Source organism: Sminthopsis crassicaudata, chromosome 2, assembly GCF_048593235.1.
Source record: "Sminthopsis crassicaudata isolate SCR6 chromosome 2, ASM4859323v1, whole genome shotgun sequence".
Classification (NCBI taxonomy): Eukaryota; Metazoa; Chordata; class Mammalia; order Dasyuromorphia; family Dasyuridae; genus Sminthopsis; species Sminthopsis crassicaudata.
The window spans coordinates 334,743,430-334,759,206 of record NC_133618.1 but is presented as its reverse complement, the minus strand read 5'-3'; the positions used below and the strand labels follow the sequence as shown (position 1 = coordinate 334,759,206).

Sequence of the window (15,777 nt, the reverse complement as noted above, 5' to 3'; positions counted from 1 at the left end):
ACTGAGGAAGAACTCACCATTTTTCATAATTGGGGTAACAAGAGGATTGAATACACCCGATTTCAGGATAGACATTAATTAAATTTGACAGCAAATCTTAGGAGGTCAAGGAGAGAGGAAAGGGATCAAGAGGAAACATATATTTGAGAAGAAATAATTACAACCAACTTCAACTTCAGAGGGTGAATCATAAAGATGGTAGAATTAAAAATAGCAATGAAAGTTACAAGGTTATACAATATATTCAGGTTGAATTTATACCAGGAGTGCAAGGTTGGTTCACTATTAGAAAAACTGTAAACATAACAATCCATATTGGAAAAAAAAAGAAATTATATGATTATATCAATAGATTCAGAAGAGACTTTTGATAAAACATGGCACCCATTTATATTTTTTTAAAAGAATAGCAAAAATGGACTGTTCTTTAATATGTTAAATAGTATCCATCTAAAATCAGGAACTAGCATTAATTGCAATGGAGGAGAAACACCAGAGGCCATCCTAATTAGGTTGAGATAAAGCAACAGAACTATTATTACCACTATTATTTGATATAATTCTATAAATGCTAGTTATAGCAATAAGACAATATAATAAAGTTGAGGGAATAAGCATAGGCAAAGAGGAAACAAAATTATCACTTTTCACAAATGACATGATTTAATTGCAGAACTCTAAAGATACTAAAAAAATTAAAATAATAATTTAAATAAATTCTTAGGATATAAAATAAACCCATTCAAATCATTAACCTTCCTATATACTACCAACAAAATCAAGCAGGAAGAGATTTTTTTAAAAAGGAACTTTCATTCAAAATAGCTCCAGAATATATAAAAATATCAACTACCAACAGATATAGCTGGGAATTATGTGAATGCAACTACAAAACACTTTTGAAAAATAAAATACTTAAGTAATTGGAAAGATATTAATTTCTTATGGTTAGGCCATTCTAATATAATCAAAATGACGATGCTACATAAATCCATTTACTTATTCAGTACCATACCAATTAAACTACTTTATATAACTAGACAAAATAATAACAAAATACATCTGGAAAAACAAAAAAAAAATCTTAAAATAATTTATTTTAAAAATGAGAATGGATCCTAAACTTTACTACAAAGCAGGAGTCATTAAAAAAAAAAAAAAAAAACTGTTCAGTATTGATTTAAAAAAATAGAAAAGTTGATCAGTGGGACAAATTAGGACAAGTCTCAGAAACAATTCAACATAACAGATCATTCCAAAAGTCCAAGGACACAAACTTTAGGGGAAAGGAATTACTACTACTCATTAAACATTTTGAGGAGAACTAGAAAGCAGATATCTAGTAGATATTAGCTTTGGATCAATAGTTCAAACTCATAAACTACAATAAATTCCAAATAGATACATGGAGATAAAAAGGAAATATAGATCATCACAAAATTTAACAGACAATTTTGATTATATAAAATTAAAATTATTGATGTTATAATTAGAAAACAATAGTAAGCAGAGATTTTCTTTTAAAAATCTAAATAATAAAAAAAAATTTAAATAAAAATCTAAACAATAACCATGATAGTTGTTCCAGATCCTAAAAATAAAAGAAGTGTGAATTAAAATAGTTCTGAAGTTCCATATTACACACACACCAGATTAGCAAGGATGACAAAAACATAAAATGACAATTTTTTGGTATGGGAGAATATACATATTAGTATATTGTTTGTGAGGTGGTCCAACCATTTTGGAAGTAATTTGAAAAAAAAATATCCCCAAACTCACTAAACTTTGACCCTACAATATCCCTAAAGAGATAATAAAACTAAGGGAAAGAAGCTATCCATACAAAAGTATAGCAGCATTTTTTTGGTTGTAGCAAGAACTGGAAACAAAGTGAGCATCCCACAACTAGGGAATGGCAAATTATGACATATGAATGTAATGAAATGTTATTACACTGTAAGAAATAGCAAAAGAAATAGATTCAAAGGAGATTTATATGAACTGATAGAATGAAATGTTCAGAACAAGGAGAACAATGTATTTAATGATTGTAATGTTATAGAGAGAAACAATTTTGAGACACTTAAGAGCTCTGATCAGTTTCACTGACTAATCACAATTCCACAAAACTGATGTCCTTACTACGTCCTTGATGGAAAGTTGATGTACGTTAGATGCTAAATGAGTCATACTTTCAAACATGTTTTAAATGTGTGAATTTGCTTATTTATTTGTTACAGAGGGGGATTTTTAATTAGTGAAGAGAGTTGGGGGGTAGAAAGGTTGTCACTGAGATATAAAAAAGAAGAAGAAAAGAATATCAACGAGATATTTTTAAATATACAGAAGAAAACTGGGATGTTCAGAAGGAAACAGATAAGCAGGGCAGTACTGGTACTATTGCGTTGAGTTTAACATGTTTAAAAAAAGAGAAATTATATATGATAGAGATTTAAAGTTTCATATGCAATTTTCTTTTTCTGTTTTCTGTGTGTGGAAATGTTCATGTTTTGTTGGTGCTTGTCAAGTTCATAATAAAAAAAAAAAAAAAAAAAAGACAGAGAAAGAGTCAGTGGCGGGGCTGTGGAGTCACCTGGAGGGCCTGATGCTTACTTCCTATGTGACTTTGGAAAAGTTATCTAACTGCAATGGGCCCCAGTTTCCTCAACGATTAAATCAAGGAGTTGAATCAGATGAAATCCCTTTGCACTCCAGATGCAAATTATAAAAATTGGGGAAAAACAAAGGCATCAAGGATGTGCTGCAGAATGCCCTAATTGTCCATAACATCAACCCCAAATGAAGAGGGAAGGCCCATCTCAACATTCTAGTTTTGCATTGCCATTCTTTATTGGGTTTGTTCCCGAGGAAAACCCTGCACTTAAGTTCAAAACATCAGCTGCACAAGTTCAGGATGGGAAAGAACTGGCTAGGCAACAGTTCATGTGAAAAAGCCCTGGGGGGTTTAGGGATTTTAAAAACAATATGAGTCAACTGCTGGTTGGGCCAGCCCAAAGAACTAATGCATAGTCCAGAACCAGAAACAAACTGATCCCACTATCTGCTATTGTAATCTGACTCTATTTGTAAAATTTTGTTCAAATTTGGATACCAAACTTTTGGGGGTATATTGATAAATTAGGATATATTTGGAAGGTGGAGACTAGAAACCATGTTCTAGGGAAATATTGCAAGAAATGGGAATGTTGTAAATCAATTTTGATTTACAACAATAATAAAATCTATCCTCCACAAAGGGCTATCTTGTAAAAGAAGAATTATACTTATTCTGTTCAAGTTAGTCTTGCTTCTATGAAAATGAAAAGCTACAGGCAGGTTTTAATTCTATATAAGGTAATTCATGTTAACAATTGTTTACCTGGGGGCAACTAGGTGGGGCAGTATATATATAGAGCACCAGCCCTGAAGTCAGGAGAACCTGAGTTCAAATATGACCTCAGACACGTAACACTTCCTAATTATCACTTCACCCCAATAGCCTCAGCAAAAAATAAATAAATTAATTAATTAAAAAAAAATATTGGCCTATAAATAGAAAAATTTGCTTGATGAAGTAGTGAACTCTATCACTAGAGATCTTCAAAAAGAATGCTGGGTTTTCCTTGTAGAGAATGTTATTGATGATATTTATGATAGGGATTGGATTAGATGATCTTTAAAGTATCATTTAGTGTTAAGTCTATTATCATTCACTGAGAGAATGGCTAAACAAGTTGTGAAAAATGAATGTAATGGACCATCTCTAGACTGTAAGAAACTATGAACACAGACACACAAGAAGATATATGAATTAAAACAAAGCAAAGTAAGCAAAACTAAAAAAAGACCACTGTATTCTATGCTATAATAAACTATGATAATAATTACAATAATGAAAATAGAGAAACAACAACAAAAATGGAAATTGAATTCTTCAAAATGATCCTAGTACTTCTGGGGGTACTTGAGACCCTTTAAGAGCATATAAGAGGTCAAAACTATTTTAATAATAATACTAAGATTATTTGCCTATTAAAATAGACCTCCCTTTTCTAATTACATATGTGTATAAGGCTGGGTTTTCTTCACATATTTCAACTAAACCAATATATCATAACAAATTGGAGGCAGAAGCAGGTAGTAGATTCCAACTGTTTTCTCTATTAAGTTAAATATCAAAGAATTTACAAAATATGTAAAACGATGTCACTCTCAACAAATTTTCATTTTGGAAGATACTTATTTTTCATTAAAATGTTATTTAGTTAATATGTAATAGGTTTATTCTTGTGATTTTAAAATGAATTAATAAATAAATATTTTAAAATTGTCTCAATTTCTCAATTATTAATTTCTGATGTGGCATATATCAAGAGATATAAATGAAAGTTCTTGGGGGTCCCTGATAATTATTTAAAAGCTTCAAAGGTCCTGACACCAAAAAATTTGAGAACTATTGGACTATATGATCTCTAAGGCCTTTTCTATTTCTAAAATCCTGATAGTAAACAAAAAAGGACCAAGGCTAAGATTACACAGTAACTTAATAAGAGCCTGGAGGGTGTTGGATTCTTCCCTTTATCCCCTATTAGCATCTTTGAATTCCGTCCATTTAGGTCATAAGGATTTTGTCTTTGAGCTGTAAGAAAATTCAGACTGAAATTATCAGGCTTCAGACAACATAACCCTAAGATTTTAGTTGATTTCTGCTTAAGAGCTTCTGAAGAGCTTACCTCATTTCTTAGGCAGTCTCATTTCTTTCTCCAGTTTTTCCTATAGTCATATTTCCTAATCTAACATTCCAGTTCTAAAATTCTATGTCCTAAGACCCTTGCAAAGTGTTTTCTGAAAGTCTAGAAAGGATTCCAAAGTTATCCTTAGATTTCTCTGCTCAACACACAGAAATCAAAGAACCTGATTGAGGTTGTTGACAAAGACATGTATGGAAAATCACTTCTTCCCAAATTTGTAACTAAGATAAGACTATTGGGATTTTGTCCCCAAAATAGAAAAGATACATAGTGTGACATTATTGCCCCAAAATACTTCTTCCTCTGACTACAATTCCCTTGTGGCAGCAACAATGGTGGCAGCCCTTATCCAAAAGCATTTCCTGCATCATTCTGGAAAGTTTGTGGTATTCTGCAGTCAGACAGGATGTATTTCTTCCCCGGCTGCATTCCAGCTAAAGCATCCCTCCCTCATGCCGTCACTTGCTTTAGGTGTAAAAATTGCTAGTTATGACTCTGCTTCCTCCTGAAATGGCAATGGATTACATATGTGGGATGAGAAAGACAGGGTAGAGTTAAAGGTGATTCCAAAATTTGAAGCTGAGAGACTGGCAAGATGAAGGTGCTATTCCTATAAATAGAGAAGCTAAGATGGAAAGAGGTTTAAAGAGGAAAATGATGAGGTCAGTTTAAGAAATGTAATATTTGATATGCCACATAACATAATGGTTGATATATATGATGAGCAGTTGGAAAATGTAGCTCTGTTAGGATTAAAAGCAAATATTTGGGCATCAGCTGCATAGAAGAGATAATTGAATACAGGGGAGTAGACAAGATTGCTAAGGGAGAAAGGTGGGAAAAGTTTTAGAATAATACCTTTGCATTTAAGAAGTGGAAGGAGGATGATAAATCAGAAAAAGACACAGAAAATGAATAGTTGGAAAGGTAGGAGGAGTACTATAAGCATGTAGCATCATGAAAGCCAAGAAAAAAGAGGGAATCAAAAAGAAATGATCTATCCAGAAGGCCATTAATGACTTAACACAGAGAGATTTTAGTAAAGCATCAAGGTTAAAAGACAGAGCCCATGGGGTTGGAGCCCTAGGAGGGAGTAAAGAAGCAGAAGTAGCCAACATAAATGACTTGTTTATAGAAGCTGGCATTAAAAGTAGTAGGTCAAAGAGATGGTATGAAAGCTTGAAGGGCTAGCACAAAGGATATTGTTTTGGGTTTGGGTTTTTTTTTTTTTTTTTTTTTTTTTTTTTTTTTTTTGGTTTTTTTCAGGATAGGATGGAATGGAGCAAGTTCTTAATGGGGAAGTTCCATGCTTGTGCCACTTATAGGTTATTTGGATCCCTTGGTAGTTGTACACAAAACGACTCAGTCAATCAACATTTGCTAACATATTGACTCTATACTAAGCTCCTAGTACATGTACACTCAGAGAACCAACCACTGATACTTTTTTACCTGGACTCTGCTCAATTGTTAGTTTACTGCCATCCCCTAATCCCAGTAATCTGAACTCCTGAATGTGGATATACAAATCCCATTCCTAATACTTATCTTGGCTGCTCTACCTTCCTCTTCAATTTTACTCTTGCCAATGGGTTTAGTGCCTGGCACAAAATCATTAACTGGTCTTTTCCTGCTTTCATTTTGAGGTACTTCAACATACATATTCATACTCCCTCAAATACCCTAATTTTCCTAGTTCTATGTAATTCCCACAACCTATTTTACTCTGCCTCAGTTACACACTGATGTTTATACATACCATTCATCTTGCTATCATCTACTAGGGTACCACTTCCATATCAACATCAAAATTCCATTATTTGATTGAAAAATTTGGTCATTCCATCTTTCCCTATGCCTTAAATTCCTAACTCTGTTTTTTATCCTCATTATGATTCAAATTCCCTCTTCAATTCTTTCCCATTCCCTATCCCTTGATGAATTAACGCAACTCTACAGGATCCTTCCCTGTCCCCTTCTCAGTCTCCTTGTTGTTTTCCATGCATTTAAAAGCCCCTCACTATGAAGGACCCCCAAAACTCTGTCCTTCTCTTTTTGCCCCACATCATTTCAATTAATGCTCTTTTCAACTTCCATGGGTTCAATGATCATTTTCTATGCAGTGTACTTCCCGATCTATATATCTTCTGAGCTAGTCATACAACTCCAAAAGCCCAAAATGTTCCCCACTTCCTTATCACTGTTAAAAAATAGCACCGTCATTCTAGTTCACCCAAGCCAGCTATATTGGTGTCATCCTTGCCTTCTTACCTCACCCCACATATCTGATCTACTGACAAATCCTGCCATTTCTACTTTCATAATATCTGTCATATATGTACCCTTTTCTCCACTCATATAGACCCTACCTAGAATAATTCCTTATCATCCTTTGCTTTGACTATTGTAGTAATAGCCTCCTAATTGTTCTCCCTTCCTCCTTCTCTTAGATTTCATCCTCCACTTTGTTACCAACATGATTTTTCTAAATGTAGGTTTGACTGTCATGCCCCTGCTCAGGGAGCTCCAGTGGCTCCCTATTACCTCCAAGATCAAATATAAATAATTTGGTATTCAAAACTTTTTATAACCTGACTCCTTACTACTTTTCCAGGTTTATTAAACTTTATTCTCTTCCATCTACCTTACAATCCAATGTCCCTGGTTTCCTTGTGAACAAGACCCTATCTCTATACCTTAGTGCTGAGTTGTCTAGAAAGCCCTTGTCTAGAAAAGCTCTTTCCTGTCACCTTTATATCTTAGTTTCCCGGGCTTTCTTCAAGAATCATCTCAAATCCTGCCTTCTCCTAAGGGAATTTTTCTTATCCCAGTTGCTACAGCTACAGCCTTCAGACATTATCTTTATCTATTCTGTATATAAATCTTCTCTATGCCTAATTATTTGTATATTATTTCCCCATTACAAAAGAATAAACTTTAAGGGCAAGAACTGGGTTTTAGAGGATTTCTTTGCCTTTCTTCAGCACTTAGCACAGTGTTTAGCCAATAGTTAGTATTCATTGACTGACTGAAAATAACTCAGAAAAAAAGATAAGGATAGAATGGTCTTACTTCCCAGTCTTAGAATTCCTCTAAAATATGACAAATAGGAGTGTAAGGGACTAATCTAGGGAGTTCCCTGACAAGCCTGGCTGGCTTACAGGGTGGAGGACATAGTTAGAACTGATAATATCTCTCCATGTAGTGGGCTGGGTGAAACAGAATAAGATTTAGAACATTTCCTGTGCTCCAGGCGTGATGTGATTCCTTGGCTCATTGTGGAGAAAAGCTATGACTTTATTCTAGCCTCTAAAAAAGTGATTTAGCCCTTTATGTTTTTTCCTCATTTCCCAAGACATGTCAGAAACCATAAACCTGTGAATGGACTTTGATCTTCAGGCAGGTGCCTATATAATTCCATAGTTCCCTAGGAACTGATCCAGCAATGGCAACCTCTGTGCTTAAGTGATGACTGCAACCAAGATAGAAGTAAAATAAAATCTATCACTGAAGAGGCAATGACAGAGAATATATGCTTTCCAAAAAAAAGCCATTGATGGAAGCAATAACCCAGAAATGAGAATCAGGTATTGAAAAGGTAAGAGTTTGTGAATTCCTTCCCTCTGGGTTTCCTATTTAATGCATTCTCAGAAGCTAGCCTTCTAGAAAAAAAAGGATTTTAGCAATAACTGCAGGGGTGACCTCTCTCTCTCTCTCTCTCTCTCTCTCTCTCTCTCTCTCTCTCTCTATATATATATATATATATATATATATATATATATATATATAACACTGATATATTTTAAAAAATGATGGCAGTGATAACTAGAAGTTAAGAAAGAAAGAAAGAAGGGGAAAAGGGAGGGAAGAAGGAAAAAAAGGAAGGGAGAAAGGAAGGGAGAGGGGAAGGAGGGATGAAAAACAAGAATAAGGGAGGGAAGGAAGAAGGAATAGAGGGAAGAAAGGAAGGAAGGAGGGAAGAAGGGAAAGAAGAAGGGACAGAAAGAAAGAGGGAGGTAAGGAATGAAGAAGGAAGAAATGAAGGAAGGAGAGAAGAAAGGAAGGGAAGGAGGGAGAGAGGGAGGAAGGAAAAAAGGAAAGAGAAAGGGAAGGAAGGAGGAAGAAAGGAAAGAAAGATTGAAGGGAGGAAGGGAAGAAGGAAAGGAAGAAAATAAGATTTTATTAAGTATTTAATATATGCTAGGTATTGCCTAATAGCACTGCCTAATAGTCCCTTCCCTCAAACAACTTACATTCTAATGCGGGAAGGCAGTACATAAAAATGAGCTGAAAAGGCGGGGGAGGATTAAAGTAGGGTTATGATTTTGAAGTCCAGAGAAAGTCAGGAATAGTCCAGGAGATGAATGATGGCCAGCTTCACAAAATGGAGGTTCCTGGAGAAACTTGTCAATGGAAAAAGTGGGGCAATCCTTACAGAGGGATATTCTGAGGTGATTAGGCCTCTGAAGAGTAAGATATTCCAAGGTTAGGGAGCCCCAGGATCTGAGGAAAGTTTCAGGTTTACTGGCACTGATAATAATAGCTGATATATTATTATTTTATAAGACTTACTTTTTAAAATCTTTATATTTTTATATAAAAATCCTATTATAATATTTTAAAAAGTACTTTATATGGCCATTTCCCTTGATTTTCACAATAATTTTATGAGATGGGCACTATAAGTTGTTACCATGTTCATTTTACAGATGAGAAAACTGAGGCTTAAAAGAGATGACCTGACTTGTCTTAGTCAGTGAATGTCAGTAGTAAATTTCAAACAGAGGTCTCTCTTTAAATTCTAGGCTATTTCCCCAATACTATTTATCTCCCTAAGAACTGTCAGATAATCTGTGAACTTAGTTCTTCTAGCCGTTTGAGCTACCCAATCGATGGGGACTCAGGTGCAATAGTTTGGTTGCCACATTTTGTGGTAGCCAAGTAATTGTTAACAGTATAGACATTTTCCAGTCATGTCTGACTCTTCCTGACCATTTGGAGTTTTCTTGGCACAGATACTAGAGTGGTTTCCCATTTCTTTCTCTAGCTCATTCTACAGATGAGGCAGATTTGCCCAGGAACACACAGCTCATATACATGTGTGAGGTCAGATTTAAATTCAGGTCCTCCTGATTCCAAGCCTGGAGCTCTATTCACTGCACCATGTAGCTGCAAAAGAGCTATATACAAAGTAGAAACCCATCAGTTGGGGAATGGCTAAATAAATTGTGAATTGGAATGTAGTAGAATGTTACTGTGATATAAGAAATGATAAATAATGAATATAGAGAAACATATTCAAACAAATGAATTGATGCAGATTGAAATCAGGAGAGCCAGGAAAACAACATACACAATGACTACAGCAATGTAAGAACAACGATCACAAAATGTGAATATTGCAAAAAAAAAAAAAAAAAAAAAAGAATAATCCTGGCCCCCAAAAAGAGATATAGCTGGACCTTCCTACCCTCTTGTGCAGAGGGGAATCAATAGGTAGGAAACATTGCATATGTAATACTGTTTGAATATGCTGATTGGTTATGCTGATTGTTGTTGTTATTGTTCTTCCTTATTTTTCTGTTTTTAAAAAATTATTGGTTTTAAGGGATGGTGAATCTCTTATAGGGGAAGGGATGTAGGGAGAAATCTATGTGACATAAAGACAAAAAATATCAATAATAATTTATTTTTTAAAGAAAAGAAACCTGCTGAATAAGAATGGGGAGTAGGATTAAGTGAAGGGTGTAGCAAGTATGGACTTTGATACTAGATAGATTCTTTGAGTAGGAAGAGCTAGGTACTATTGGTGTTGTGTTCTTAAAGCCAAGTGACTTGGGAATGTGGGAAGTTAAAGAATGCAATCCAACAACAATCTCAGTCCTGCTGAGGTCAACTAGTGGGTAGCTACTACTCCAGTTTCACACAGTGTTGCCCTTCCCAATGTTCTACTGAAATAGAAAACCAGACATTTGGGATGGTACTTCCAAAGATCTGTGCTAGGACAGAGAAAGGCTACAAATCCAGCAAAGGACTTTTTATTGATTCTAGTAGCAAATGATTGGCCCTTTTTAGGTACTTAGTGGTAGGCAAATGTCTTCCCAAACCATTCATGTTTCAAGGGCCTTTATGGAAGGCACTATGGAAGGAACAGTAGTTGAAAGTACTAGATAATGTTGTGGCAATAAGATTGTTTTTACACACTTCTCACACCAAACATAGCCCTGCCTCACAAAAAATACCTTTTGGAGCCACTGCTAGTGTTGAGGGAACCCTAGTTCCTTGCTCTGCTTTACTGAAGTGGAAAGAGAGGTCATTCAAGGATGAAGAAGGAACATCATTCTAGGCTGCATCAAACAGGAGCCAGCCTTGGAATTTGTTCATGGGCCCTTATTTTTCCAGTGATTTAGAGAAAGCCCTGAACTTCTTCCACTTAAAAACTAAAAATAATCTCTACTTTGTGACCTGGCATGAGAGTCTGCTCATCCTACTTTGGAAAAGTAGTGTAACTTTGGTCTTAGGCAATTCAAAAAATATCATCATCATCAATTACAATATGTAATATTAGAGAGAGAGAGAGAGAGAGAGAGAGAGAGAGAGATTAAATGAGGAAAGAAAAGGTCAAGAATGACTTAAAAGGGTCATCTGTATCCAGAGAGAGAATTATGGACACTGAATATGGATCAAAACATAGTACTTTCACTTTTTGTTGTTGTTGCTGTTTGTTTGTTTGGGGTTTTTTTCATGTTTTTTTTGGTTCATTTTTTATCTGATTTTTCTTGTGCAGCATGATGAATATAGAAATATTTAGAATTGCACGTTTAGCCTATATCAGATTACTTGTTGTTTTGGGGAGTGGGGCTGGAAGGAGAGAGGGAAAAAAATTTGGAACACAAAATTTTGCAAAGGTGAATGTTTAAAACTATCTTTGCATGTGTTTGGAAAAATAAAATACTAGAAATCTTATTTGTTCAATGACAAGGCTGATGCTTCCAGGAAAGAGTGGCTATTCAATATGAAGGATGTGTGATGACATCGGGAATTCCCAGATATGTCTGCCTTTTGCTTTTCTGCTTAAATAAGATGCCAACCTCACTTTTCTAAACCATCTGAGTTCAGTGGTGAGACATAGTTTAGGATGACTGGAGTCCTTAGCTTTTTAGGTTAAGGTTGTTAATAGGTCTCAGTCTAACTGAGACAATACCCAATCAGTCAGGGCAGCCCAATACAGTGCTGATGGAGAAAAGTACAAAATAGAAGATTCATGAAAGTATGATTCCAAAAATAATTATTACAAATTTATCAGGTACTTTTCATTTTCCTGCCATCTTTCTTATAGTATTAGATTTTTCCCATAGTTCTTTTATGTTTTATATTGAAAAGAGTCTAGTCTAACCCCAGGTCCTTGTAGTGATTTCAGCATCTCTAAAATCACCACAAAATAATATAAGATTAGGGTCCTGACTCCCCATTATCTTTCCAGGCTAATTATGCACAATACATAGAAAATAATAAAAATAATAATACATATTTATATAATGCCTTTAGGCAAACAAAGGACTTTACATGTCATTTGATTCTCACAAAAATCTTTTGAAATAGATGCTATTATTATCTGCATTTTACAGATGAGGAAACTGAGGTAGGCAGAGGTTAAGTTTCCAAGGGCCACATCATTAGTAAGTAAGTATTTGAGGCAGCTTTCAAACTGAGGTCTTCTTGGCTCCAAGCTTAATACTGTATTCACTGTGCTATGTAGCTGCCACCAGTGTGCAAAGTATACTGGATTTCTAGCCACAGTTTATAGGTTCAAATTCTGATTCTGCTACCTGATAGCTTTGTGAATTCAAATAAGTCCCTTAAATTTCCTGGCCCTCAGTTCTCTGATCTATAAAATGAGAGGGTTGGACTTCATGGACTTTAAGGTCTTTCCATCTTTAAATCTATAATCCCATGACTCCATGCACATCATGTATGTACCTTTTCCTCCTATTTGTTGTTTCCCATATATAAAATTTCATCTCTAGCCTCCCTGCCTTAGCATAGGCTGTGTCCCATGCCTGAAATGCACATTTGCTTCTGAAGATTCAGCTCAAGTACAACTTCATACCCAATTGTTAATGCCACCAGGCCACCATGTTTGTGTTTGTATGTGTATGTGTGTATCTGATAAGAAGACAGCATGGCAGAGTGAACAGAGAGCTGGTTTCAGAGTCAGGAAGACAAATAAAGACAACTCTCTAATATAAGGTTCAGAGAAGGCATTATAGAGAATTTTTTTTACCAGGAGCTCCCTACATTGATGAAATCACAATTCTAGTCTCATTTATAAGCATGTATGTACATTTATGTATAGAATATATATATGTGTGTGCGTATATATAGAAATTATTTACATATAATTTATATATTATATATACATAAAATTTATGCACACATGTATATAGTTGTACATATATAGGTTTTTATATAATATATATTTATTATATATATAAATATATAATTTCTATTCATAGGTATATACATACACACATGTATTATCTGTATGTATACATATATATATATATATACACGTGTGTGTGCGTGTGTGTGTGTGTGATTAAGTCAAGAACTTCCTCTTATGTGCTATGTGTATGTATATACTTCTATAATGTTATATAGTGTATATATACATATATGTATGTAATTTTGTTATAATTATACACAATCTATTTTATTATATATAATTTTTTGTATTTAATTAACTGTGAAAATGTTATCTCTTATTAGTAAGATAGAATATAAATTCCTTAAAAACAGACTGTTTCACTTTTTTCTTTTTCTTTTGGGAACCTAACAGATACCTGGTACAAAGCATGAGCTCAATCAATGTTTGTTGACTGATTATTGATTAGTCTTACCTAACTATTGGTGTAGTACCACCTTCAGTCAATAAATGAGTAATACACATGAACTACAGGACTGGATAAGGATTGAGGATTTAGCTATTGCTTTTTGTTTCTTTGTCTTGTAAATCTTTCACTACCATTTTCTCTTGCCAATAAACATGTGTCTTTTGGAATTTTATAGCTACTGGAGCTTCCTACCTGCCCAGGTGTACAATGGGTTGTTCAGGCTTGGAGCTGGTGGTACTGATAGGGTGATAGGCTTATTGGAGGATGTATATAAATAATAGTTAACATAGGTTTGCAAAACACTTCATATATGTTATCTCATTTGATCCCCACAATAATTCATAGCTGGGTATACTTAGTGAAGGAATTGCAAACCTCTCAGGCAGGGAATGTGTGCTAATTGCTGCCATGGCAGGAGGCCCATTGGCATTGGGCCTCTGTTCTCATTCACTCATCATGGCCAGTTGGCTGTATAGTAGAGCTGAACATCTGCAAGATGTTTTCTCTCAGGCAGGAGATTCATTACTCAGGTCATATCTGTTGTAAGGATAATTTTGGTGGAGGTGTGGATGGAAGCAGGTGTGGAAGTCCTGCGGCTCAGTTCTGTTGGCTATGACACATGACACAAAATTCTGGCTATAATCTATAAGCCACTGGAAAAACCTGTGGGCAGCTATAAACTTAGTTTCATTTCTGAATTCCCTTGGGTTCACTGTGACTTATTCTTTCCTGGGATTTGCCCTGAGACTTTTTGCACAGTTGGAACTTCCCAGATGGTCACTTTTGTAGGTGGCTTAGGGATTTCAGGTCAGCTTCTCCTTGGTCTTGATGGATAACATTTCTGAATTCTTGTGTGGTCCCATTTGCTTTATTCCTCAGGCAAAGATGTCATAGCCTCAATGTAGCAGGTAGCAAGCCTATTCAAATCTTAAACTCCTCACTATTAATCCACAAAGTGGTACCCAGACCTGAAGGAGTTTCTTCAAACCTGCTTGTGCTAGCAGATGCCTTCACTTACCTTCCAGGTAATATTTAGGTAGCTTTTCACTCTTCCTGCCACATATTATTCTTGTTTTTGTTAGTGATATTATCATTGTTAATTTGATTGCCAGAGGCCAGAGCCAACTACAGTGGATATTTTTAAAAAATAATAACTGAAAAAAGTATTTTCAAATCACTTTCATTTCTGAATATATTCTTCCCTCATCTTTTGCTATTCATCCTTTGTTTACCATCTATACTTCAAGACATTTCTTTTAACAGTGACCAAAAAAAATATTTAAAATAGAGAAAAATGACAGTCAGGGAAAAAAAAAAACATAAGTTGAGGCTGCAACTTATGGAATATCCCATGTGCACAGTCTTCCACTTCTGTAACAAAGGGAGAAAGTGGTAATGTCGCCATTCTTCTCTAGGGTAAAACTTCTAGGTCATTAAAACGACACAGTTAGTTTTGATATTTTGTTCTGTTTACATTGATGGAGTCATGTTATAATTTTCCTAATTTCACTCTACATCATTCTATCATTCCATCTTGTGTTTCTCTGAATTTTTCAAATTCAGTTTCTTATTGTACAGTAACATACCATTTCATTCATGTATCACATTTTAGCCATTCCCTAATCAGAAGGCACCTACTTTGCTTCTGGTTATTTGCTAACACACACAAAAATGTAGCTATAAATATTTTGGTGTGTGTGGAATCTTTGACCTCTTTGAGATAGATGTCTAGGTCAAAAAGAAGGGGCATTTTCATCATTATTAAAATATAGTTCCATGTTGCTTTCCAGAATGGAAGTGAATTCAAAGTGAAAAAGTAACTCCTTTTGAAGAGATTTTCTCTACCAATCAGAATCCTTTTAAGGTCAAGGAATCTGTGCTCCTTTGTTAAGTAGAGGAAGTTTTTCTTTTCATGGCACTATTTCAGAGTCAGATCCTTTTCTGCTGGTGGGAACATATCTCTTAGAGAGATTTTGTCCTGTGGCATAAGAGCAGAAGGCCACAAAGAAGGGGGGCAAAACACTGAATAAAATTTCCTAGTGACAACATCCTTCTTCTTCTGTTATCTTTCAAAATAGAAATAAAAGACACCTCAAATATTGCTAATTTACACTCATTATGTTTCTCTC

General features: G+C 34.9%; 1 protein-coding gene across 3 annotated transcripts in view; it reads left to right on the top strand.

Annotated features, from left to right (window-relative positions):
* PLEK2 (pleckstrin 2) overlaps positions 1–15,777 on the top strand; it is a 122,790-nt gene that overhangs the window by 18,051 nt on the left and 88,962 nt on the right. For 2 of the 3 annotated variants that reach the window (XM_074290434.1, XM_074290433.1), the window contains exon 1: positions 8,024–8,352. The exons of the other annotated variant lie outside the window; for it this stretch is intronic. The gene's annotated coding sequence lies outside the window, so the exon portion shown is untranslated. Of the gene's footprint in view, positions 1–8,023; positions 8,353–15,777 lie in introns of those variants that run through there. 3 annotated transcript variants of the gene reach the window in all.